Raw genomic sequence first — 26,404 nt, forward strand, 5'->3', positions numbered from 1 at the left:
TATGAAGAAGAGGTTGCCGTTTCTCTGGCTTTCATGTCTACCCACATTTTTTGTTGTTGTTACTGTTCTCCCTATATGTTTGTTGGGCTCTATCCCAGAGCCCTAAAAAAGGTAGAAAAGGCATGAAACCACATGATAAGTTATATGGGTGACCAAAAACCAGTGATGGGATTAGAAACACAGAAGCAAAAGTTCAAATAAATATTTAGCAAAACAGTATACAAATATCAGTTTTTATTGTTACTCTATGAAAGAGTATAGAAAAGATAGAAGGAAAATAGTTACAGGTTTCTTCTTTCTCTTCTAAGTTCTATCCTTTAAGAACATTCAACAACCAGTCCATGCTCTTGCCTTCTCCATATTATCTCTTATTTTTTATAATTCCTTCTCTGTAAACCTTAGTTGTATTACTGAGAAGTAGAGGAATAGAGTTTAGAGCAAGATCATTAAGGATGAATGGGTTAAATCCAGCCATGATGGAAATTAAAACAATAGGAAATGGGGCTGAAAGGACTGGGGAGAGGTTTTGGAAAGAACAAAAAACATGTTGGGGGTGGAGGTGGGTGGGAAGGCTCAGGGACTTGAGGGGTCAGGGTAGGAGGGTGACACAGGAACAACGTAAAGGGAAAGGTGCTCACTCAGCTCTCTTCACCTTAATACTCCGTATTCATGTTCAAAAGTAGGAACCAACAGACTATGACCTGGACCCATGACCAAGTCCGGCCTCCTGCCTTTATCTCTAAATGATGTTTAGTTGGATCTTGACCACACTCGTTCATTTACATTTATTTGTGCTACAACGTCAGAGTCGAGTAGTTGCAGCAGACGTTATGTCCTCCAAAGCCTAAAATACTTGATAGTTCTCTATGTGCCAAACACTTGAGTGAAAATAAAGTCATCATTTGGGAGCCAAAATTTGACTCACAAAATAAGATCACTTGGACTTTTCAGAGCTGAGTTTGAATTCTACCACCTCCAATTAGCATTTATTTGATCTTACTACTTGCTGTCTCTTAAGTCTCAGGGTCTTCATCTGTAAGATGGGAATAAATCATCCCTCTCTTGTAAGGTTGTGAGGATTAAATAAGACAATGCATGTCAAAGACCTCACAATAAATTAAACAGCTAGCCTGTATATGTTTGTAAATATATACATATATATGTATTTTAATGAAACATCAGTCCATTTGGACTGCTACAACGAAACAACTCACCACAGACTGAGTGGCTTTATAAACATTCTCACAGTTCTGGAGACTGGGGAGTCCCAAGATCAAGGCACCACCAGGTTCAGTGTGTGGCGAGGGCCTGTTTTCTGGTTCAGGGACCACCATCTTTTTGTTAGGTCGTCACATGGTGAAAGGGTAAGGGGGCTCTGGGGCCTCTTTTTCAAGGGCAACTAACCCTTTTCCTGAGAATTCTGCCCTCATGACCTATTCACCTTCCAGAGGCCCCACCTCCTAGTACCATCACACTGAGGATTAGGTTTCAAGATAAATTTGGGGAGATACAAACTCAGTCTGCAATAAGTGGCTAAGCATCAATCAGGTAGAAATTAAGAATGAATGTGTCGGGCGCCTGGGTGGCTCAGTTGTTAAGCATCTGCCTTCGGCTCAGGTCACGATCCCAGGGTCCTGGGATCGAGCCCCGCATCGGGCTCCCTGCTCGGCAGGAAGCCTGCTTCTCCCTCTCCCACTCCCCCTGCTTGTGTTCCTGCTCTCGCTATCTCTCCCTGTCAAATAAATAAAATCTTAAAAAAAAAAAAAAAGAATAAATGTGTCTTCCACACCTTTTGTTTACCGATCAAGAACTGTCACCATCCTACGTCCAGCGTATCATAGAGAAGGGGCTTCTCTTTCTGCTCTTGCTTCCATCTGGTGCTGCTCCCTACACAGCCTCCTTGAGACCCTGGGAAATCGGCTTTTTTTTCCCCTTCTGAGTTCCCTTAACCAGGAACTATCTGATAGTTTCAGAGACTCAAGTTTGTAATTTAATTGCAGTTTAAATAGCGTTAAGAGACTTGCTCTGAGTTAGTGTTACTGGGAACCCTGGCCCTTAACATTTCAATATTTGTTCTGTTTATGTTTGACATTCAATGTGACTATTTGTACTCCAACATGAATTTTGGAAGTTTTAATGTTCTACTTTTCAAATGTTTTTGGTTACCTATAAACTAAATTTGACTGCTCTTATTGGTCCACTGTCAATAAAGCTGTTGTTTATATATTTGTCAGAAACTTTTGTAAATCATTTCTAAAGTTTCCTAATTTAAGCATAGTTTAAGAGGCAAAGATAGACCAACCATAAACTATCTCTGTAGCATTCGGGAAACCAGTCACATTTCTAATTGTTCATCTGGGCTTCACAACTTCAGAAGACATGGGTTGGGGAATTCCCTCCATAGCCCATGTCTCTGCAAAAAGGTTAAAGAGTAGAGGAAGGTTGTGTCTACCAAATGGTGTTGAGTCCTCAGGCCAAGTGCAGGCACCACTCACTTAAGAGGGGGAATGGGGAAAAAGACACCACTCATTTAGCAGGGGTAACTGTAAAAAGTACCGTTAAAACTAGACAAGATCAGGTAGACTGATTTAGTGTAAATTTTAAATTACATCTGGCTTTTGGGAGGACAATGTTACATCACCCAAAGTATTAAAGCAATAGTACTGTATAAGAACACCAAACAGTACTCAAATTAGTCAACACCTGACTAGTCAATTGTCTATCAAAAGTTTCTAATAACTATTTTCCTAGATGAGTTTTCACTTTTTTTTTTTATTAGAGATTTTATTTATATATTTGCAGAGAAACAGGAGAGAGGGAACACAAGCAGGGGGAGTGGGAGAGGGAGAAGCAGGCCTCCTGCGGAGCAGGGAGCCCAATGAAGGGCTCGATCCCAGGACCCTGGGATCGTGACCTGAGCCGAAGGCAGACGCTTAACCGGCTGAGCCACCCAGATGCCCCATCAGTTTTCACTTTTTAATATCACAACAGGACTCAAGTTGGAAGCTCTTCGTCCCTGCTTTCTCCCTTTCCTTACCTATCTTTTTAGGTCCCAATGGGGCAATCTTGGATCCAGAACCACATGAGCTGTCCCTCACCATAGGTTTTAGTGGCAAAAGGGAAGGGTGTGCCCCTGTAGTAATACATATAACACGACATCTGTGGATTACCTTGTAGTTCCAACTGATGCACTCAAAAGATCAGATGTTTTCATTGATTTGTTCTTTAAATTTTTTAACCTCTGTTCGTCCATAAACCAGATAATCTGCCCTTAGATTGAGCTGACTATACATAAAATGTGCATACTTCACTCTCCTCCCCACTCCCCCTAATTCACCCATAAACATTACTATGGTGTCAGAAAAGTTCATGTGTCTGAGGAATCAGGAGTGAAACTAGAGACTCAGGCATTCCTTGATCAAGGACTATTTACCTCCATCTCTGCTCTGTTTTTTTCTGTATGGGCTATATTCTCATCAGTCTTTTCCAGTGATTACAAATACATCTACTGGCAATTCCAAGTTAGTATGGCTCTAAGCATTTACAATCCCAAGGAGAATACTTCTTTCTAAATAGCTCCAGCAAAATCCCCAAGGCTATTTCTCAGCTTTGCTGGAGATCATGCTGATTGATCACTGAACATTATTGGTTCAATTTTTCAAACTGGAATACAAGCAGTAGAGTGGATAAAAGTATTACGTCCATGTTAAATTTATTGAAGCTGATAACTATACCATGGTTATGTAAAATGATATCCTTATTATTGGGAAATGCACATTGAAGTACATAAGGGGATGAAGCATAATGCATGCACTTTACTCTCAAATGATTCAGAAAAAATATGTATATATAGAGAGAGTAAATGATAAGACAAATAGGATAAAATGTTTATAAGTGAATCTGAAAGGAACATAGATATCCTTTGTCCTTATAATACAACTTCTGTCAGTTTCAGATTATTTCCAAGTAAAAACATTTTAAGTAGACAGATACACTAACAGGACCCAAAATCAGACCCATGCTATAACATATATATAAATAAAAGGCAAAAGTATAGACAATGCAACTATGTTAAAAGACTTTTTTCTGTCTTACTTAAAACCTATCTAAGTATCCAAAGATTTTCCATTAATAAACTTTTGAATGGGAGAAGACACTTTCATATTTAACTGAAAAAAAAAAAAAACTCAGTAATTTATGTTTTTAATTCTTTAAAATCATTTAGAAAGATGAACAGCACAGTAGAAAAAATTGTGCAGAAAATTTGCACAGACCCTTAAAAACAGTATATATAAATTTTTAAGACACATAAAAAACATGCTCAGGTCTTTTAATAATTAAATGATCAAAATAAATAAAGATGAAATACCATCACTTACTAACCAGAATAGCTAAAATGAGAAAGACCGACACAAGTAATTTCCAATATTGTGTAGAAGGAATAGCTATGCCTATCATGATTTCTACTGCGGCCATCAAAACAAGAAGATGTGTAATAATTAGAACTTTCTTACACTAGTCATTGAGTTGCGTATTGGTCAAACGCCTTTGGAAAACTGTTTAGTGACATGTAATTTGAATATATGCAGTGACTCAGACCAAGTAATTTCATATGTTGGTCCGTACTTAACTAAGATATTGATTGCATGTGCAACAAAAGAAACCCAACAAGAATGCTCATGGTTGCATCATTGCTAATAGCCCCAACCTGGAAACAAACCAGATGTCCATCAACAGCAGAACTGATAACTGGTATATTCATAAAAAGACCACACCACAGTGAGAATGAATGAATTGCTCCATGAGACCACATGGATGAGCGTCACAAATATAATGCTGAGCAAAAGAACTCACACACAGAATAATTCCTGCTGTATGGTTCTAAATACGCAAATTTATAAAAAACAGGCAATACTAACCTGTGGTGTTAAAAACTAGATGACAGTTAGCTCTGGCAAGATAGAATGGATAGTGGTTGGGGACTATCAGGAGATGGGCTTCTGGGTTCCTAGTTTTATTTCCTTGAACTATGTTGTAGTTACAAGGGCATATTCACTTTGTGATACATCACTGAGTATTAGAGTTGTGCTTTATGCCTGTGCTTTTTGGTATGCGTGTTATTCTTCAATAAATGCATTTGAATACATTTTTACTATTAGGACAAATAAGGTAAATTATGAGACTTTGCAATCTTAATATCATTTCCATTTTATGAAAAATAGTCACCCAAAGGATTCCAAGCTGAAGCATTTCAATTATTCAGCTTACATTTACAAATATATAGATATATATTTTTTGAACATCCACAACTATCTGATATTATGTCATTTGAGTGTAGAAGGACAATTATGTTTACAGTTTGCTGAATCTGTAATCTTTTAGTTGAAAGTTGAGCTAGCTATCCACACCCATCAGTGAAACTGCTTTCACAGAAGAGTCCAACCTGTGACAATTAGTGGAGACATCAGAAAAGTTGTTTCTTCATTATCTCTGTAGAACATTCGATTTCTTAGAAGCACAGGCCATCAAAACTCTCATTTCAGGTTTTTCTTTCATTATTTTATGTGATCTTGTTATCAGAAAAGAATTTTTATGTTCCAGTATCACAGAGAGGGCATAATAAAGACTATTGTGGTTGCCACGGTAGCCATCAAGACAAGGCCCATGTGTATTCCCTGGATCCCAGCAATGACCCTTCCTGGATGTAATGGGAAATCTGCTGTCAGCCAGAAAGTCATGGATCCTCTCCTGGGGAGCACTGGTTGGTATCTGAAAAGAGACCTGCACTGGGAATTGTGGAGGCTGAATACAGTCACAGTATCTGTGTCTGATGCTTAAAGTCCACAGGCAGTAAACAGGGGAAGATCACAGATAGGCTGGAATCCCGTGAGCATGAGCTAGGACCTCATACCGACAGACTGAAACCTGTGTCCTTTCTTCCTGCCTCTGACCTCGGTGATCAGGGTGTCCTGCAGAAGGCAGGGCCCTTCATCCTGGAGCTCAACACACACCTGCATCCCACAAATCAGAGAAACTGAAGGAAAAACGCAAAGGAAGACAAAGCAAGTGCACATCCAGCTTCTGCTTCCTGCCAGTGAGGTGAGTCAGTTGGTTCAGCAACAATGTGCGTGTGTGTATGTGTGTAGACACATGCTAAAAATCCAATTCGTTCATTTTATTATCAGTTCTAGGCTTTAAAGTTAACTAAGGTTAAGGTCCTTTGGAAATTATATATACGCTAACTACAGAGCAACACATTTACTGTTGATATCAAAAAGTCTGTCACAAGTATAATTCAAGGGAATTGAACACCAGTGTTAAGTTTTTCATAATCTTAAACATGTGGAAGTAATATAACTTAGCAGATAAGTAAAACCGTAAGTTTAGATTAACTAAGCCCTCTGTGAGAAAGCAAACCCAAGTGTGATACTGTGATTTATAATAAATATATATTTTTGGTCTTTGTCCTCATTTCTGGCAGAGTTCCTCAAACCCTTGGAATCTCCTAAGTGATGAGAGTGATAACAGTCTTTTGTTGTGTTAATGACTTTTGGACAGCACCTAAGAAGGTTCCTGGATTGGAACTGTTGGCCCCACCCCCCTTGACCTTGGGAAGGACAAAGGCTAGAGGTTGAATCAGTCATCAGTGGCCAATGATTTAATCAATTGTGCCTATGTAACAAAGCCTCCATAAAAACCCAAACCCAGTTTGGTGGAAATGGGAAGTTTTGGGGAAGGTGGTATGCTTGGACGGGATATAGAAGCTCTACACCCTTTCCCCTATCCCTTGCCCTGTGCATCTCTTCCATCTGGCTGTTCCTGAGTTATATCCTTTTATAATAAACTGGTGATCTAATGAGTGAAATGGCTGAGTTCTGTGAGTGGCTCTAGCAAAGTAATTGAACCCAAGGAGAGGGTCATTGGAACCTCCAATCTAAGCACGGGTGACAACCTGGATTTGTGATTGGCAACTGAAGCTGGGAGCAGTCTTATAGGACTGAGCCCTTAGCCTCTGGAATCTGAGGCTATCTCCAGGTAATTGTATCAGAATTGAGTTAAATTATAGGACACCCACTTGGTGTCTGAGAATTGTTTGGATGTATACAAAAAACAAAAACAAAAAAACCCCCACGCACTAGAATTGGTGATCAGAAACATACCATATCTTACAAAACAGAGAATGCATGCTTACAGTATATTCCATAATGATAAAGCTCAGGAAGAAACATTCGGTTCTTTTTATTTTTTTTTTTAAGATTTTATTTATTTATTTATTGAGAGAGAGAGAATGATAGAGACAGCATGAGAGGGTGGAGGGTCAGAGGGAGAAGCAGACTCCCTGCTGAGCAGGGAGCCCAATGCGGGACTCGATCCCGGGACTCTCCAGGATCATGACCTGAGCCGAAGGCAGTTGCTTAACCAACTGAGCCACCCAGGCGCCCCATTTGGTTCTTTTTAAACCAAAATCATCAAGCTAGTCTGATTTATTTACAGAGTCACCTTGATTATGGGCACTTGGGTTCTTATGTAAAAATCCCTCTAAACTAGTGTTTCTATGAGAAGCTTTATTTTCGTTTTCCTAAAAAGGCCACATTCAGAGAATTAGAAGTTTGGTTTCTTCTCTGGGAACCCTAGAGTTTCCTTATATTAGATTTATATATTAAAAAAAAAACTATTCTCTATAAATTTTTTTTTTAAGATTTTATTTATTTATTCATGAAAGATAGAGAGAGAGGCAGAGGGAGAAGCAGGCTCCCCGCACAGCGGGGAGCCCAATGCGAGACTCGATCCCAGGACCCTGGGATCATGACCTGAGCTGAAAGCAGACGCTTAACCGACTGAGCCACCCAGGTGTCCCTATTCTCTATAAATTTATCAGAATTCCTTTACCTTGAGTCTTTATAACCTAATTTGTTAATCCCTTCCAATTTTAGGGAAATATTTGAAAAACACACAGTAAGAGAAAGGTAAATGTGTCTCATTTACAGACACAGACACACAGCTTGCAGCTTCATTTCACCAACCTTAACCACAAGTCAAAAGTAAACAATACAAAAGCTCACCCATGCGGGTCTCACGGGACTGTTCTCCTTTTTGGTGGACAGAAGACATTTTCTGGAGTTGTATGAAGTCACATACAAACAAACCAGAGTTTCTGTCTTCTCCCACACATTAGAGAATAGGTTCATCCGCCATCACCTGCCCAACAGAGATCCAATTTGAGGAATTTTCTTTTTTTTTTTTAAGATTTTATTTATTTGACAGGACAAGCAGGGGGAGCAGCAGGTAGAGGGAGAGGGAGAAGCAGACCCTCTGCAGAGTGGGGAGCCCAATGTAGGGCTCGATCCCAGGACCCCGGGACCCTGACCTGAGCTGAAGGCAGCCACTTAACCTACTGAGCCTCCCAAGCACCCCTGATCTGAAGAATTTTTTAAAGCAGAAAAAAACCTAGGGGGCAAGAACAGAAAGACTTATAATGCTGTCAACAGTCCACTGTGGAAAAATCCTAGGAACATTAAGACTTGTTAAAAAGGCAGCAAGATAGGGGCGCCTGGGTGGCTCAACTGTTAAAACGTCTGCCTTTGGCTCAGGTCATGATCCCAGGGTCTTGGGATCAAGCCCCACATCAGGCTCCCCGCTCACTCAGGAGTCTGCTTCTTCCTCCCCCACTCCCCCTGCTTGTGTTCCCTCTCTCGCTGTCTCTCTGTCAAATAAATAAAATCTTAAAAAAAAAAGGAACAAGATAACAAGGTGTGTCATCTGATGGAAAGTTGACATTTTTTTTACAAGATACCTCAAACTGGAAAAGGGGTTTCAGATTGAAGTTTATCTTTATTTCACTACAGAGCCTTCAGGAAAGAGTCCACATATGAATGCACGTATGAATGCACATGAAATGAAGATCACAAAGAATTCTGACTTAATCATCCATTGAAAAGTTATTTCAGAAAGATAGTTTTAATTAATGTTAAAGAACCACAGACCAAGAGAGCACATTCTGAATGGAGCACTGGGTGTTATATGCAAACAATGAATCATGGAACACTACATCAAAAACTAATGATGTAATGTATGGTGATTAACATAATTAAAAAAAAACCACAGCCCAGCACTAACACTTTTTTTATATAAGAACATTTGCACTAGAGAGAAAATGTGACAGTTAATTTTATATGTCACCTTACTGGGTCATGGGTGTCCAGACTTTTGGTCAAACATTATTCTGGGTGTGTCCATGAGGGTGTTTCTGGATGAGATGAACACTTGAATCTACAGACTAAGTAGAGATTGCCCTCTCTAGAGTGGGTGGGACCCATTCAATCCACTGAAGATCTGAATTGAACAAAAAGGCTGAGTAAGCAGGAACTCCTCCTCCCTGACTCTTGAACTGGAACATTGGTCTTTGCTGGCCTTCACACTTGGATGGAAACATCAGCTCTCTGTGTCTCAAGCCTGCCAATTTTCAGACAGGAACTTAAACCATTGGCTGTCCTGGTTCTCAGGCCTTCAGACTCAGACTGGGACTCTAGCTTGCCAACTCCAGATCTTGGGACTTACCGGCTTCCATAGCTGTGTGAGCCAATTTTTTATAATCAATCTCTCTATTCCTTTTTTAAACTAGATTTTTAAGTAATCTCCACACCAAACATGGCTCGACCTCACAACCCTGAGAATAAGAGTCACATGCTCTACCAACTGAGCTAGCCAGGCACCCCCTCTTTGTATTCCTATTGGAATTGTTTCACATCCTATTGGTTCTGTTTCTCTGGAAAACCCTAATACAGAAACTATATAGACGACATAGAATTTTTTTCTATGTATAAAGTAAGAAAATAATTGATTTATAAAGAAAACAGAGAAGAAAATAGTTGCAAATTTAATAATGTGAAAAACTTTTCTGTGACCCCAGAACCCTAGCCTGCAAACAACGTTTGTAGAGTATCTCAGAATGCAGGGTCTAGTAGGTACAACCATATAAAAACAAGTTTCCTCCAACCCCAAAGACGCTAATATCATTAAAGCGAACAAAATGGGGGTAGCCTGTGTGACAGCAGAAAACAGTAAGTTCAACGTGGGACAGGTTCAGTTTGAGGTGTTTAGAGAGACCCTGGGCAGGACAGGTAACCTCTCTGTACTACCTTATCTGAAAAATGGAATAACATACACTCTTGAGAGGCTGTTGGGAGAATTCAATGAATTAGTGTATGTAAACTGCTTAGAACGGCCTGGTCCATAATAAATTCTACACACGTTAATCATTATGAGGTATCTAGAGCTCTCTCGTGTGAACGGCACATAGCAACAAGGCCGTTATCTACAAGTTAATGGCTGTTGATGACATGCAAGGAACAGAGCAAAGGAGAACACCAAAGAGACTGCTTTAACACCGCGAGAAGTGGATCCAAAAGACGCGTCGGACACGAGCTACCGTGAAGGCAGAAGGAGACCCTGGAGCCTCCCAGGCTGGTGCAGGAACAGTCTACAGAGAAGACCATCTGCTTAAGGGGAACAGCTTCAAAGAACCCGAATGTCTTCAACTTAACCAAGGAGCTGGAAAATACTCTTCTGGCTACTGAGAACGAAATTGGGGCAGCATCAGTTTTGGCCCAACATGTGGCCCAACAGCCAAGAAAGGGAAGTCCCGTTGCAGAGCACGGGATGAGGGCAGGGTTTTCATTCCAGGATCTGCAGGAAGGGAGAGCTGAGGTCTGGCCACCACATGCCATCCCTGCCCGGAATCGAAGTTACGAAGGCCCGCCTGTCCTGCCCGTGGACCACAGACTGCCTTATGCTTTTCAGTCATACCTTCATAGTCGCTCTTGGAAGTCTACGTCGGTTTCCTCGGCGCTTGCCACGCCCAGCGGTATCCAGCGCCACACAGGGTTGGGGGACCAGCAGACCAGCAGCGGTTCACCCAACTGCAAGCAAAGCCAAGCCCCGCGCGCATGCGCGAGTGTGGTGCTGAGCTGCGCACGCGCACTGAGCGTCCCTGCCTCCCGACATTGTGACGAACTTGACGTTCCCTGCCGCCTTTGATACCCTTGGGCACGGACACAGACCCACGCGGGGACGCCGGCGGGCCTCCTCCACTTGTTTGGCCGGCTCCTGAAATGCCAGCAGGGCTGAGGTACTAGTGCGGGAGTATCACCGACTCCCGTGGGGGGCGTCAAGAGCCCGAAGACTTCGTGAGTCTCCGCGTTCGAGTCCTGGGCCAGGAGCCTAGTCCCCCGAGGGCCTGGCGTGCGGGTCCTTGACTGTATGGACCCCTCGCCCCCAGGTCCCCTCCTAGACCCGGGAAGGAGGAGGAAGCTGATAGGAGAATCTCGCAGGGTCCCCTGAAAACTGCAGAGGGTGGTGTGAGTGGTTGCCCTCGGAGTTTCGCGTCCAGAGCTGTCCTACCTGACAGGTGGGCGTTCTCCTCACTGGCCTGAATCCAGTCACTTTTTTGTAAGCTCATTTGAATGCACAGGCAGTTCAGAAAATCCGTTTTAAATCTCTATTCCTTCCCACATTATGATTGCATAAATTGGGGGTTGCTGGATTGGGCTGTGGCCATGAAGATCACACAAGGGTCGATCTCTTGTATTTTACAGAGCAATTCAGGTTTAGGAATCACGGCGTAGGAAATTTCTTCCTGATAAAATACCCAAGCTGCTCATGCATCACCTAATCTTGGTCATCTTGCTTTGGGAGATCAAGACTTGTGAAGTTACAACACCCTAAAATATTCTGGGAAAAGGATCTGACACAAGGGGCAGGAAGGAACTGGTCACTTAGCTGGTGACTGGCAGAGGATTCTTCCTGTTGGAGAAAGAAAAACATAGAATGGTTTTCCCTTTTTAAAATAAGTTAACCGGGCGCCTGGGTGGCTCAGTCGGTTGAGCGACTGCCTTCGGCTCAGGTCATGATCCTGGAGTCCTGGGATCGAGCCCCATATGGGGCTCCCTGCTCAGCAGGGAGCCTGCTTCTCCCTCTGACCCTCCCCCCTCTCATGTGCTCTCTCTCTCTCTCTCTCATTCTGTCTCAAATAAATAAATAAAATCTTTAAAAAAAATAAGTTAACCAAAGCCCGGAAGCTGAAGGAAATAGTTGCCCAAATCACCCTTCCAGGCACTGGCACAATCAAGACACCAAATTAAAGATCAAAAGATTTTAAACTTCTACTTTACATAAATATTTACCACCAAAATTGTCCTTAAAGTGGTTATACCATTTTACGGTTTTTTTCTTTATTACTGCCTACACTCACTGGCAATGTTTCCCCACATTCTGCCACGTTTGGTATTGTCAGAATTTTTTATTGTATCACTTTTTTTATTGAATGAATTAATAAAATGGATTCATTTTTATTTCACTAATGATTGCTGATACTACCTTTTCATGTTTATTGGACATTGCATTTCCTGCCATGAAATTGCCTATTTTTTTTTTGCCCATTTTTTCTTTAATCATTAACTTTTATAAAGATACAAATAAAATATAAATCAATTTGCAATTAAATAAAAACAAAACTCCAAGCATCACAGGTAAATCTAAAGACTCCTTTGGGGCGCCTGGGTGGCTCAGTTGGTTAAGCAACTGCCTTCGGCTCAGGTCATGATCCTGGAGTCCTGGGATCGAGTTCTGCATCGGGCTCCCTGCTCAGCGGGGAGTCTGCTTCTCTCTCTGACCCTCCTCCCTCTCATGCTCTCTGTCTCTCATTCTCTCTCTCGCAAATAAATAAAATCTTAAAAAAAAAAATAAAGACTCCTTTGATCACCACCCTTAAGATCATTTCCTCATCTTCCTCAGTGGAACCACTGTTGTCACTAGAGTATATATTTTTAGAATTTTCCAAAATAGTTTTACAACCTGAACCTACTGATAAATCAATAGCACTGAGAAAAGACAATTAGAAATGAGCCTTATGAGTACATAGAAAATTTATGTTTACACTATACTGTAGTCTATTAAGTGTACAATAGCATTGTCTAAAAAAGCAATGCACATAACCATCATCTGAACTTTCAACAAGTCTTAACCTTTTTGCTGGTGGAGGGTCTTCCCTCGGTGCTGAGGACTGTTGACTGGTCAGGGTGGTGGTTGCTGAAGGTTGGGAAGGCTGAGGCAATTTCTCAAAATAAGACAACAGTGAAGTTGACCACATGGGTTGACTCTTCCTTTCATGATTTCTTTGTGACATATGATACTTATTTGATAGCATTTTACCCACAGTAGAACTTCTATCAGAATTGGAGTCAATCTTCTCAAACCCTGCATCTGCTTTATCAACTAAGTTCATGTAATATTCTAAATCCTTTGGTGTCATTTCAACAATCTTCGGAGCATCTTCATCAGGATAGATTCCATCTCAAGGGACAACTTTCTTTGTTTATCCATAGGAAGCAACTTCTCATTTGTTAAAGTTTTATCATGATCTAGGGGTCATGAGATGGAGCCCCAAGTCGGCCTCCACACTGGGTGTGGAGCCTGCTTAACATTCTTTCTCCCTTCCTCTCCCTCTCCCTCTGCCCCCCACCCCCACTTTCTCTCACTCTGGCTCTTGCTAAAAATAAATAAAAGTTTTATCATGAGATTGCAACAATTCAGTCACATGTTCAGCTTCCACTTCTAATTCTAGTTCTCTTGCCATTTCTACCTCTTCTTCAGTTACTTCCTCCACAGAAGTCCCTCAAAGTCATCCATAGGATTGGAATCAACTTCTTCCAAACTCCTGTTCACGTTGATATTTTGATCTCTTCCCATGAATGACGAATGTTCTTAACATCTAGAATGGTGAATCCTTTCCGGAAGGTTTTCAGTTTACTTTGCCCAGACCCATCAGAGCAATCACTACCTATCGCAGCTATAACCTTAAAAAATGTATCTCTTAATAAGAAAACTCAACAGTGGAAATTCATTGATCCGTGTGCTGCAGAGCGAACGTTGTGTTAGCAGGCATAAAAACAACATAAATCTCACTGTCCATCTCCATCAGAGCTCTTGGGTGACCAGGTGCATTGTCAATCAGCAATAATATTTTGAAAGGAATCTTTTTTCCTGAGCAGTAGGTCTCTACAGTGGGCTTAAAATATTCAGTAAACTCTGTTGTAAACAGATGTGCTCTCATCCAGGCTTTGTTGTTCCACTGATAGAGCACAGGCAGAGTAGATTTATCATCATTTTTAAGGGCCTTAGGATTTTCAAAATGGTAAATGAGCATTGGCTTCAACTTAAGTCGCCAGCTGCGTTAGCCCTTAGCAAGAGTGTCAGCCTCTTCTTTGAAGCTTTGAAACCAGGCATTGACTTCTCTCTAGCTCTGAAAGTCCTAGATGGCATCTTCTTCCAATAGAGGGCTGTTTTGTCTACATTGAAAATCTGTTATTTAGTGCAGACGCTTTCATTAATTATCGTAGCTAGATCTTCTAGATAACTTGCTGCAGCTTCTAAATCAGCAGTTGCAGCTTTGCCCTGCACTTTTATGTTATGGAGATGGCTTCTTTCCTTAAACCTCATGAAACAACCCCTTGCTAGCTTCAAACTTTTCTTCTCTTCTACAGCTTCCTCGCCTCTCTCAGCCTTCATAGAATTGAAGGGAGTTAGGGCCTTGCTCTGCATTAGGCTTTGGCTTCCAGGAAAGTTGGGGCTGGTTTAACCTTCTGTCTGGACCACTGAAACTTTCTCCACATCAGCAATAAGGTGGTTTTGCTTTCTTATCATCTGTAGGTTCACTGGAGAAGCACCTTACATTTCCTTCAAGAACTTTTCCTTTGTATTTACAACACAGCTGTTTGGTTCAAGAGACTTAGATTTTGGCCTCTCTTGGCTTTCAACATGCCTTCCTCACTAAGCATAATCATTTCCAGTTTTTTATTTCAAGTGAGAGACATGCAAATCTTCCTTTCACTTGAACACTTACAGGCCATTGTAGGATTATTAATTGGCCTCATTTCAATATTGTTGTGTCTCAGGGACTAGGGAGACCTAAAGAGAGGGAGAGAGACAGAGGAATGGCTGTTCAGTGGAGCAGAACACACAACATGTATCAATTAAGTTTGCTGTCTTAAATCAGCAGGGTTTGAGGCACCCTAAAGGAATTACAGTCATAACATCAAAGACCACTGTTCACAGATCACCAAAATAAATATAATAATAATGTTTTTTTAAAAAAGATTCTATTTATTTGACAGAGAGAGCGAGCACAAGCAGGGGGAGCAGCAGGGGAGAGGGAGAAGCTGGCTTCCCACTGAGTAGGGAGCTAGATGTTGGGCTCAATCCCAGGACCCCTGGATCGTGACCTGAGCCGAAGGCAGACACTTAACTGACTGAGCCACCCTGGTGCCCCTAATAATAATCAAGTTTGAAATATTGTGAGAATTACCAAAATGTGACAGAGACATGAAGTGAGCAACCGCTATTGGAAAAATGGTGCCAGGACACGTGCTCAACACAGGGTTGCTACAAACCTTCCATCTGTTAAAAAAACGCAGTATCTGCCAAGTGCAATAAAGTGAAGCACAATAAAAAGTACCTATATACTAAATTTAAAGATCCCTATTAATAGAATATATAATCAATAATCAAGCAGGGGGAGCGTCAGGCAGAGGTAGAAGCAGCCTGCTTGCTGAGCAAGGAGCCCGATGCGGGACTCCATCCCAGGACCCTGAGATCATGACCCGAGCCAAAGGCAGATACTTGTGCTCTCTCTGACAAATAAATAAAATCTTTAAAAAATATGTTATTTAAGCCCTCTATATACCTATTTTAAAAATAGGTATGAGCCTACTGAGCCACCAGGTGGCCTTAAATAACATATTTAATAAGGCCAAACCTTAAATATTTTTGTAATACATGGAGAGAATACACCTTTTTTTTGAGCATTCATGGAACATATACAAAATTTATTATATATTTAGCCCCCCAAAACCTTAGTAAATTACAAACATTAGAAACGGAAAGGATGACGCATGGTTTTACAAGCTAGTTCAAACAAATCTAATTCAAGTTACAGGTAAAAATTATGTTATACAAACTGTTTAAGAGAATAAGACTAAGCTAGGTGTTCTATGTGTGAAGCCAAAATTTTCTAAGTATTTAATAAATTGATTCTTCATATGCTTCCCAAAAGGAAAAAACTTATTTCTCCACTAAATGATAGGGCAAAAAAGAAGTGAAATATATGGTCTTCTTCATAGTTGTAGACAGAGATGAGTGTGGTGTGGTAAAAGCGTGGGTATTGGGATTAGATCTCATTTCACATCCTGTCACCACAAATTATTTGCTATATTACTTCCAGAGATTGGGGACATTATCTCTGTCAGCCTCAGTTTTCTTGTCTTGAAAATGTGCAAAATTATAGCTTCTGTATGAGGTTGAGATAAAGATTAAATGTGGTGATACACGTAAATCTTAATACAGTTCCCTGGAACAAGGAAAGCACTCAACAAACATTTCCTTCTCTTTCTTGTATGTGTGTTCTCATATCCAGAACTAATCTGTTTTGTGGTTATTGCTGGCCTCTAGGGAAAAAAATGACAATGTCAGGACCCCTGGCAACAAGGACCACGGATGCCCCTATCTGTGATCTGTGAGGAAATGTAGCAACTCTTGTGACCCTTCTGAGGTGGGAGGGACATGGTGAGGGTCCTGATGGGTGCTCCTGGGTGAGGACATCGCACTCATATAAATTGGTATGTAAGGATTTCCAGGCCAAAGTGTCGGGGACTTTCAAGGTAGGCTTGACTTTCATGTCTTTTATCTCATCTTCAGGTAAATGTCTTCCCAAGACTCTGCCATTCAAAGAGGAGCATCCCATAGGAAGATGTTATGGCTGCTCTGCGTTTAGCAGTTTTGTCTGAGGTAGGATGTGCCTTCTTCTGTTTCTAAACAGCTGTTTTGGTTTTCATTAAATAACAAATAAGTTTATAAACTAAAGAGTGAAGTCTTAAGTGTTAGCATGTTTGCTTTCAAACTTGACCATTGGGATTTTGTCTTGCTTGTTTGAGTGTGTGTGTGCAAATGTGTCTAGATTCACCCTTCTTCTTTTTTTTTTTTAAGATTTTATTTTTGACAGAGAGAGTGTACAAGCAGGGGAAGCAGCAGGCAGAGGGAGAGGGAGAAGCAGGCTCCCCGCCCAGCAGGGAACCTAATGCGGGGCTTGATCCCAGGACCCTGGGATCCTGACCTGAGCCAAAGGCAGATGCTTAACCGTCTGAGCCACCCAGGTGCCCCAAGATGCACCCTTCTTCTTTTAAATGATTGTATATGGCATCATATGGTTGTACCATAATTTATTCATCTATTCCCCTTTTGGTGGCTGACTGCCTTGATTTTACACTCTGTGCTATGGCAAGAATTCTTGCACAAATAGTTTACAAACTTGTATTAATGTGGTATAGATCATAAGATTTTCACGTTAAAGATTTTGATAGAGCCTTCAAAAATGCCTTTTGAAAGATTCTCATCATTAGTGAATAAGAATGAGAATACCAATTTCCAGTACGTGTAAATATCAACGTTAGGTGCCGTCAAGCTTTAACATTTTTGTCAGGCATATATTGATGAGAAAAAGTATCGCATTATGAAATTTATTTTTAGGGATCAATGAGGTAAAGATCTGTTTTTCCAAGTGAGTAGCCAAATGCCTATGCAATATTTTCTGAATGAGTCATGTTTTCCTCAGTTATCTGAAATGCTGTCTTTATTATAAACCAAATTGATCTCTGTACCTGGTACAGTTTCTTTATTCCTTAATCTGTTTGACTGATGTATTTATACATTTGTGCACCAGGATTGTCCTGATTAATAGAGATTTAAAGCACTGGCAGATATCTGGTAGAATATGCTTCCGATATTTTCCTTTTTTGTAAGTTTCTTGACTACTCTAGAACATTGACTTTACCAGAACTTTATCATCAACTTACCAAGTTTTAGCAAATATGCCATTATAATTGGAATTGGATTGGATTTATAGATTAGTTTGGAGACAATTGATAGACATTAAGTCTAAGTCTGTCCATCTAGGAAACATGGTATGGGTTTCCATTTTTCAAGTTTTTAATGTCCTTTTTTTTTTTTCAGCCAAAAGCTCTCACATATTTATTACTGAACCAACCTACTGGTACAGAAGCATAGTAACAGAGAAAAATCACTTCCCGAATAAAACATGTCTATTTTTAGGTAATAGGGATGTTTACAGAGTGATAGGAGCACGTGACCTTCAAATAGCATAAATACGTGTGCGGTCTTATGTGCCATCCTTATAGATCCAGTTTGGCTCTCCAACGCCTCCTCTTGGAGTTGTACCTGATTTTATTACCAGTTTTCATCTGAATCCACTGTGGAATGGGAGAGTTCTGCTTTTGTTTCTTGATCAGGAAATGCTTGATCCTGAAAGTCTTTTGAGAAGACATGGCAAGGAACAGTCAACCACACACACCACAATGGCAGAGAAAAGGAAAGAGAGAGCTCAAGTTTTTAATGTCCTTTAAAAAAGCGTTGTAGTTTTTTCATAGTTTTTGTACCTGTAGAAATTGGATCTTTCTAAAAGCTCATTTTGAGAATGGTTATTGCTAATAAAATCACAAATTTTATATATATCTTACTGCTCTCCTGGGTGCCAGGAGTATTCATTGCTATTGGGTTGCACCTGCATCTAGGCCTCTTCGGGAAGAGTTATAAAGTAGATATATTTTTTAATTTTTAAAAATTTTTTAAATTCCAGTATAATTAACATACTGTATTACATTAATTTCAGGTATACAATATAGTGACTCAACAAGTCTATTCATTACTCAGTGCTCATCAAGATAAGTGTGCTCTTAATCCTCTTCACCTATTTCACCCATCCTCCCACCAACCTCCCCTCTGGCAACCATCCCTTTGTTCTCTGTAGTGAAGAGCCTGATTTTTTGTTTGTCTCTTTTTTTTCCCCTTTGTTTTGTTTCTTAAATTCCACAAATGAGTGAAATTATATGGTATTTGTCTTTTGCTGACTGACTTATTTCACTTAGCATAGTATTCTCTAGATATGTCCTGATTGTTGTTAATGGCAAGATTTCATTTTTGTATGGCAGAAGATTCCATTATATATACCACATATTTATCCATTCATCTGTTGATGGACACTTGGGTTGCTTCCATAATTTGGTTATTGTAAATAATGCTACAATAAACATAGGGGTGCATATATCTTTTCAAATTGGGATTTATTTGAAATCCCAAATAGTGGGATTTATTCCTGGGATGCAAGTTGGTTTTCATATTTTTTGAGTAAATATCCACAGTGGAATTACAGGATCAATGGTAATCCTGTTTTTAATTTTTTTGAGGAACTTCCATACTGTTTTCCACAGTGGATGCACCAGTTTGCATTCCCACCAACTGTGCAGTAGAGTTCCTTTTTCCTCCACATCCTTGCCAACACTTGTTGTTTCTTGTGTTTTTTATTTTAGCCATTCAGACAGGTGTGAGGTGATATCTCATTGTGGTTTTGATTTGCAGTCCCTGATGATTAGTGATGTTGAGCATCTTTTTGTGTGTCTATTGGCCATTTGAATGTCTTTGTTGGAGAAATGTCTGCTCGTGTCTTCTGCCCATTTTAAGTAGAATTATGTGGGTTTTTTGGGTATTGAGATGTATCAGTTCTTTATATATTTTGGATACTCCTTATCAGATACATCATTTGCAAGTATCTTCTCCCATTCAATAGGTTGTCTTTTAGTTTTGTTGATTGTTACCTTTGCTGTGCAGAAGCTTTTTATTTTGATGTAGTCTCAATAGTTTATATTTTATTTTGTTTCCCTTGCCTTAGGAGACCTATCTAGAAAAATATTGCTATGGCCAATGTCAGAGAAATTACTGCCTATGCTATCTTCTAGGATTCTTATGGTTTCACATTTAGGTCTTTAATCCGTTTTGAGTTTATTTTTGTGTATGGTGAAAGAAAGTGGTCCAGTTCCATTCTTTTGCAATACCTGCCCAGTTTTCCCAACACTATTTATTAAAGTCTCTTTTTCCCATTGCATATTCTTGCCTCCTTTGTCAAAGATTAATTGGCCATATAATCGTGAGTTTATTCCTGGGCTTTCTACTCTATTCCATTGATCTATGTGTCTGTTTTTAACCAGTACCATACTGTTTTGATGACTGCAGCTTTGTAATATATCTTAAAATCTGGGATCGTTTTGTTCTTTTTTAAGGTTGCTTTAGCCATTCACAGTCTTTGTGGTTCCATACAGATTTTAAGATGATTTGTTCTAGGGGCGCCTGGGTGGCTCAGTCGGCTAAGCGGCTGCCTTCGGCTCAGGTCATGATCCCAGGGTCCTGGGATCAAGCCCCGCATCGGGCTCCCTGCTCAGTGGGAAGCCTGCTTCTCCCTCTCCCTCTGCCTGCCACTCTGCCTACTTGTGCTGTCTATCTCTCTGTCAAATAATTAAATAAAATCTTTAAAAAAAAAAAGATGATTTGTTCTAGTTCTGTGAAAAATGCTGTTGGTATTTTGATAAGGATTGCAGGAATCTATAGATTGCTATGGACAGTATGGACATTTTAACAATATTTGTTCTCCCTCTTCATGAGCAGGGAATATCTTTCCATTTGTTTGTGTCACCTTTAATTTTCTCAATCAGTGTATTATAATTTTTAGCATACAGATCTTTTATCTACTTGGTTAAGTTTACTCCTAGATATTTTTAATTTGTGGTGTAATTGAAAAGAGGATTGTTTTCTTAATTTCTCTGTTATTTCATTATTAGTGTATGAAAATGCAATGGATTTCTATATATTGATTTTGTATCCTAGGACCTTACCAAATTCATTTATCAATTCTAGTAGTTTTTTTGGTGGAATCTTTAGGGTTTTCTATATGTAGTATCATGTCATCTGCAAATAGTGAAAGTTTTACTCCTTCCTTACCAATTTGGATGCATTTTATTTCTTTTTGTTGTCTGAGTTCTGTGGCTAGGGCTTCCAATACTGTGTTGAATAAGTGGTGAAAGTAGACATCCTTGTCTTGTTCCTGATGTTAGGGGAAAATCTCTCAGTTTTTCACCAAGGAGTATGATGTTATCTGTGGGTGTTTTATATATGGCTTTATTATGTGGAGGTGTGTTCCCTCTAAACCTACTTTGTTGAGGGTTTTTATCATGAATGGGTATTATACTTTGTCACATGCTTTTTCTGCATCTATTGAAATGATCATGTGGTTTTTATCCTTTCTCTTGTTGATGTGATGCATCATGTTGATTTATTTGTGAATATGGAACCAACTTGCATCCCAGGAATAAATCCCACTTAATTGTGGTGAATAATTTTTTTAATGTATTGTTGAATTTGGTTTGCTAATATTTTGTTGAAGATTTTTGCATCTGTGTTCGTTCATTAGAGATATTGGCCTGTAGTTCTCCTTTTTCTAGTGTGTGTGTGTGTTTTTTTTTAAAGATTTTATTTATTTATTTGACAGAGAGAGACACAGCGAGAGAGGGAACACAGCAGGGGGAGTGGGAGAGGGAGAAGCAGGCTTCCTGCGGAGCAGAGATCCAGAAGCCGAACTCGATCCCAGGACCCCGAGATCATGACCTGAGCCAAAGGCAGACACCCAACGACTGAGCCACCCAGGAGCCCCTTTACTAGTGTTTTTATCTGGTTTTGGTATCAAGGTGATGCTGGCCCCAAAGAATGAATTTGGAAGTTTTCCTTCCTCTTCTATTTTTTGGAATACTTTGAGAAGAATAGGTATTATCTCTTCTGTGAATATTTGGTAGAATTCACCTGTAAAGCCATTGGTCCTGGTCTTTTGTTTGTTGGGAGTTTTAAAATTACTGATTCAATGTCATTGCTGGTAATCAGTCTTTTAAAATTTCCTATTTCTTTCTGATTCATTTTGGGAGATTATATGTTTTTAGGGATTTCTCCATTTCTTCTAGGTTGTCAAATTTGTTGGCATATAATTTTTCATAATCTCTTATAATCATTTATATTTCTGCTGTTTGGGTTATTTCTCCACTTTCATTTGTGATTTTGTTTGAGTCCTCTCTTTTTTCATGAGTCTGGCTAAACCATTTTTCAATTTTGTTGATCTTTTCAAAGAACCAGCTCCTAGTTCCAAAGACCTGTTCTATTGTTCTTTTAGTTTCTATTTCATTTATTTCTGCTCTAATCTTTATTATTTCCTTCCTTCTACTGGTTTTGGGTTTTGTTTGTTCTTCTTTTTCTAGCTCCTTTATGTATAAGGTTAGGTTGTTTATTTGAGATGTTTCTTGCTTCTTGAGGTAGGCCCGTATTGCAATAAACTTACCTCTTAGTACAGTTTTTGCTGCATCCTAAAGATTTTGGACCATAGCATTTTCATTTTCATTTGTCTCCATGTGTTTTTTTATTTCCTCTTTGATTTCTTGGTTGACCCATTTATTGTGCAGTACCATGTTATTTAACCTCCGTGTGTTTTTTGTGTTCTTTCCAGATTTTTTTCTTGTGGTTGATTTCTAGTTTCATAGCGTTGTGGTCAGAAAAGATGCATGGTATGACTTCAGCCTTTTTTACTTGTTGAGACCTGTTTTGTGGCCTAACATGTGATCTGTTCTGGAGAATGTTCCATGTGCTCTTGAAAAGAATGTGTATTCGCTGTTTTAGGATGGAATGTTCTAAGTATATTTGTTAGATTCATCTGGTCCAATGTGTCATTCAAAGCTATTGTTTCCTGGTTGATTTTCAGTTTGGATGATCCATTGATATGTGATTTTAAAGTCCCCTACTATTATTGTATTACTGTCAATTACTTCCTTTATGTTTATTAATAGCTACTTTATATATTTAGGTGCTCCCATGTTGGGTGCATAAATATTTACAATTGTTTTATCTTCTTGTTGTGTTGTTCCCTTTATGATTATGAAGTGTCCTTCTTTGTCTCTTGTTATAGTCTTTGTTATAAAGTCTGTTTTGTCTGATATAAATATTGGCCAGAAACCCTGGCTTTCTTTTCACATCCATTTGCATGATAAATGCTTTTCCATCCCTTCACTATCAATCTGCATGTGTCTTTAAGTCTGAAATGAGTCTCTTTTAGGCAGCATATAGATAGGTCTTGTTTTTTTATCCACTCTGTCACCCTGTGTCTTTTGATTGGAGCAGTTAGTTCATTTACATTCAAAGTAATTATTGATAGATATGTACATTTTGTAACTTGTTATGATTGTTTTTGTAGTTCTTCTCTGTTCCTTTCTTCTCTTGCTCTCTTCTCTCATGGTTTGCTGGCTTTCATTAGTGATATACTTGGATTCCTTTCTCTTTATTTTTTGCATATCTGTTACTGCTTTTTGATTTATGGTTATCATTAGGTTTATATATAACATTTTATGTATATAGTAGTGTATATTAAGTTGATGGTCACTTAAGTTTGATATATACAATTGATTTATGTAATATTCAAATAGAAGCAAAGTTAATCAGTGTATTGTTTAGAGATCCATATACATTTGGTTAAACTATAAAGAAAAGCAAGGAAATGTTTAACACAACATTTAGGATAGGTTATTACTCCTACAAGGATAAAATCCAGGAAGGACACACAGGTGAGTTCAAATGTATTGGTAATGTTTTATTTTTTAAGCTGGGTAGGGGCACACCGTTGTTCAGTTTATAGTGATTTTTGTAGACACTCTTGTGTGTAGTCTATATTTAACAAAATTTTAAACTATTTAAGAAATCTCTAGTGAAGGAAGAAACTTATGCTTTCCGGTTTCAAATCATAAGCCAGTGGTTAAATGTTACTTGAAGGCAGATTTTTATTCAAATTATAAAAATTTATGCTAACCATGAAAAGCTTCTGAGAATGGAGTAGGCTGCCTTGTAAAATAATTAGTTTTCATCCTTGGAGCAGTCCAGACAGAGATTAGGTGACTACTTGCTGAAGATATTCAGATATCCTCTTAGGAATTGGACTAAATGACCTGCAAGCTCCCTTCCAAATTAAGGATGTTCTATTTACATGAATCTCCCTATCAATATTCTATGTATTTTTCTTCACAATAGGTTATGTAATGGATAATTTTGTATTATTATACTATACTTGATGTTTAGGAATCAGTGACATTCAGGGATGTGCCAGTAGACTTCACCTGGGAAGGATGGAAGTTAATGGACCCCACACAAAGGAATCTACACAGGGATTAATGCTGGAGAACTACAGGAACCTGATCTCTCTGGGTAAGAACAGTTTCTCCTCCGTGACTCTCCATCTTTCTACCAGACCAAATGGAGCTTAGGGTCCAGGGCTTTATGATTTCTTATGGACCCTTTATGCAGTAATTCTATCCCCATTTCTAAGTAAAAACTCTGTTCTTCATAGAGGAAAAAATTTATATTTTCAGTGACTTACCTTGAAAGCAACACCTGAACATCCCAAGACTTAGGACTACCTCTTCTAGAATCTCTTTTAAGATACTTCCATTCTGCCTTTTTTAGGGAGTAGGGGGAGTTGACCTATATTCATTCTGTGACAGTGTATTTCAGCATCCTTGAGAGCATAGATCTGAGTCCTCCCCAGGTACTTTTGTAATGAAATGGAACTCCTTATACTGGCCACACCTTCCAAAAGATTGATGACCTCACCGAATTCTAGAATGGCTTTTTGTCACCAACATGGTCAGTTCCCATTTCCTGTTTCCTGAACAGGGCTTGCAGTTTCCAAACCAGACATGATTTCCTAGTTGGAATCAGGAAAAGAGCCTTGGATGGTGGTGAGACAGATTTCAAGAAACCTCTATCCAGGTAAATAAATAAGAACCAGGATGTTAAGGTTCATTGCAAGTGACAACCTCAGTTAGTGTTTAAAAATTATCTTTTGGGGACGCCTGGGTGGCTCAGTTGCTTAAGCAACTGCCTTCGGCTCAGGTCATGATCCTGGAGTCCCGGGATCGAGTCCCGCATCGGGCTCCCTGCTCGGCGGGGAGTCTGCTTCTCCCTCTGACCCTCCTCCTGCTCATGCTCTCTGTCTCTCATTCTCTCTCTCTCAAATAAATAAATAAAATCTAAAAAAAAAAAAAAATTATCTTTTGAAAAAAAAAATTTTAAGTTAACTCTTTTTTTTTTTTTTTTTTAGATTTTATTTATTTATTCATGAGAGACAGAGAGAGAGAGAGAGAGGCAGAGGGAGAAGCAGGCTCCCAAGGAGCAGGGAGCCTGATGCGGGACTCGATCCCAGGACGCTGGGATCATGACCTGAGCCGAAGGCAGACGCTTAACCATCTGAGCCACCCAGGTGCCCAAAAATTTTAAGTTAACTCTTGTCAGAGCTGTTTCACAGGAAAAGGACCATCTTTTGATCTTTGACATGCTTTGCTTGTTTTCTGTATCTCATTTCATCCCAGGCTGTTTTCTCTGGGTCTTTGACTCCCAGCAGAATCCTGATATGAAGTATGGGAGCACATCTTTCATTTTTGAAATTTTTTTTTCACATTATATAATATATACAGTTTCCTGAGTAACTAAATATTTTTCTGCTTTCCTACCCATCCTATACCACATGATTAACTTTTCCTTCAAAATTATTTCAGCCACATACATTTCTGTATTCCTCTGATCTTTCTCCATGCAGTTTACACATTCTGAGGGACTTTTTTTCCAAATTTTATTTGGTCTAGGACTTCCAAAAATTGCTAGTGGAAGTCACCTACATGTACAGAGTTTCTGAGGTCTCTAAATTATACCTTTCCTGTTTCTGCTGAACCATCTTTTAACCTATTGATTTGAATTCCTTGTCTTCCTCATAATAGGAAACTGTATTTGAGACCCTGGCTTTCTTGATTAAAAGAAATAGTAACATATATGACACCTCGCTCCTACAGAACATACCAGGTGATTTCCGCTAGAAATCTAAATGACAGCAAATCTTTAAAAAAAATTTTTAAGTAAGTATATAATTTCCTCATGTGGTACTTAATATTACTGTGTATGTGAATTATCTATGACATTTAATGTTCTCTCTTAATTATGTGATTAAAAAAAGATCTATATGATTCCTTTTTTTTTAAAGTAGGCTCCATGCCCAATGCAGGGCTTGAACTCATGACCTCAAGATCAAGACCTGAGCTGAGATCAAAAGTTGGATGCTCAACTGACTGAGCCACCCAGGCACCCCTATATTATTCTATTTAAAATATTCTTGGTGGTTTTTTTTTTTTTTTAAAGATTTTATTTATTTATTTATTTGAGAGAGAGAGAGAGAAACAGCATGAGAGGGGATAGGGTCAGAGGGAGAAGCAGGCTCCCTGCTGAGCCAGGAGCCCGATGTGGGACTCGATCCCAGGACTCTGGGATCATGACCTGAGCCGAAGGCAGTTGCTTAACCAACTGAGCCACCCAGGCGCCCCTCTTGGTGGTTTTTAATATTCTGTTGTTTCTTGCTAATGTTTTTCATCCCATCTTT

The 26,404-nt window shown here is 39.4% G+C and overlaps 1 protein-coding gene and 1 long non-coding RNA gene across 2 annotated transcripts in view; both read left to right on the forward strand.

The window, feature by feature from the left end:
• ZNF286A (zinc finger protein 286A) overlaps positions 1-26,404 on the forward strand; it is a 49,301-nt gene that overhangs the window by 18,268 nt on the left and 4,629 nt on the right.
• On the forward strand, positions 5,271-24,699 carry LOC118000101. The gene is made up of 5 exons (XR_004676377.1): positions 5,271-5,761; positions 5,964-6,099; positions 16,750-16,839; positions 24,058-24,183; positions 24,652-24,699. It is a non-coding gene; the product is annotated as an uncharacterized LOC118000101 (long non-coding RNA).

This window comes from Mirounga leonina, unplaced genomic scaffold (assembly GCF_011800145.1).
Source record: "Mirounga leonina isolate KUSES-001 unplaced genomic scaffold, KU_Mleo_1.0 Mir_488, whole genome shotgun sequence".
Taxonomy (NCBI): Eukaryota; Metazoa; Chordata; class Mammalia; order Carnivora; family Phocidae; genus Mirounga; species Mirounga leonina.